The sequence below is a fragment of the Lycium ferocissimum genome, chromosome 4, assembly GCF_029784015.1.
Source record: "Lycium ferocissimum isolate CSIRO_LF1 chromosome 4, AGI_CSIRO_Lferr_CH_V1, whole genome shotgun sequence".
NCBI classification, from domain to species: Eukaryota; Viridiplantae; Streptophyta; class Magnoliopsida; order Solanales; family Solanaceae; genus Lycium; species Lycium ferocissimum.
The window spans coordinates 21287645-21289449 of NC_081345.1; positions in this window are offsets into that span (position 1 = coordinate 21287645).

The window sequence follows — 1805 nt, forward strand, 5'->3', positions numbered from 1 at the left end:
CTCTTCTTAAGAATCTTAACTAATACTGTGGACTTTCCCAAGTAAAAGTCCCGATATTCCAAAGACCACACTCTCGGCCTAAAGCTCTCTCGACCCCGCTTGGCCCAACCCCCAGCCCCAGATCCCAGCGAGAACATGACCACTGATGCCGTCACTCCATAGCGAGCCGGTAAAGCAAATATACGTTAGTGAAAGGTTAATCTAAGACAAACGAAGGATCGATAATAAAGCACGAGTTAGCAATAGTCTATAAACGATGAAATAGGTATTGATTAGGCGAACCGGACAAAATTTATACGGCTAAAAGACGGGAAATGGGCTATTGGAGATACTGAGCTCAGTAAATAAATCTGTTCACCAGAAAATCTGCGATTTGCCTTAGAAATCTTTGTTCTCTGTAGAAAATACTTGTTCGACGTAATCCAACGTTCCGGGGCGGAATCCTTTGTTCACCGCCGAGGATCTATGGGAAAACTCGAGTACTGTGCGAAACTGCCGGGAAATGCGGTGAAGAGGGTTTCTGTCCTTGATGCGGGAAGAGAAAGGAAAAGAGAAGGAAAAAAAAAAAAAAAAAAAAAAAAAGAGAGAAAGGAGAGAACGGAAGGGAGAGAGAGAGAGAGATCGGGCCGGGTCGTCGTCGCGTAGTCTCACGGTGGCGCGTTTGGGGTGGCAGTTGGGGAATGGGTGGGGGAATGAGGTTGGGGGGAAACATGGGCTTTCTGGGTTGGAGAAAGATGAGAGGAGAGAGAAGATTGCCACTGTAATATTGATATTTAAATATAACAAGAAAGAAAGCAAAAGTACTTGTTTCTAGCAACATAAACGAAAACTAGAAAACCTTCAAACTTAATTTAACAAAGGTAAAACCATAAATACTATCCGAAATAGTGAAGGGTGCTTGATAATATTTCATTCCTTAAAAGCCCGTGAATACTAGAACTAGTGAAACGTAGCTACTAAAGCGTAAACTGCTTGTCTTTCGTAAATTCAAAACAAAAATAACTTTCATCTCTGTACAGATAAATTGAATTTAACTTTAGGTGAAAAAATAAATTCGCGGATCTTGAAATTTCAAGCTAATTCGGAAAGAAAGCTTTGCTCCTTGGTGGAGAAACGGTGTAAAGGCAAAAAGTAAAATCTTGGGTCGTGTAGATGTTTACGTTTGTATTCAAATGTTGTTGCTTTTAAAAAAAAATTAAATGATTTTTTTATATGTAATTTTCCTATTTTGCCCTCTGTGAATTATCAAAAAAATGGAGTTTTATGGTTTTGCAAGGAATTAAGAAGACTAGGGTGCAAATTCCTAAAAACGATAGGATAAGGTGTAAGTCATAAAAGAGCGTATACAGTAGGGGTGCAAGTCGCAAATTATCCACTAGCTACTAACCACCAACTACCATCATCACCCAATACAATCCCCAATTGGCATCCAAAACCACCGTTATCTGCCATGAAGTTTTAAATTAATTTAGTAATTCTTTTAAATTTAAATAAGATAAGTTTTAGGTATATCTAGATGTTGAGAAAATAAATAGTCTTAATTATTTACGAGTAGTATTTAGATCTTAATACGTATTCCTTTAATATTGGCTTGTGTATTCAGATTCGAATCAGATCCAAATCTTAATAAAATCAATGACACCTGAAAGATTAACGTTAACGTTTAAATTCTCTCAATCAACGATGTGAAATAAATGAGACAAAAAATGGAGCTGGATATCTGATTTCTGTGCTCTATTGATGTTTGAAATTATTTGATACAATAAATAACGTTTCTAGTCAATTATATGTCCTATGAAACTGAA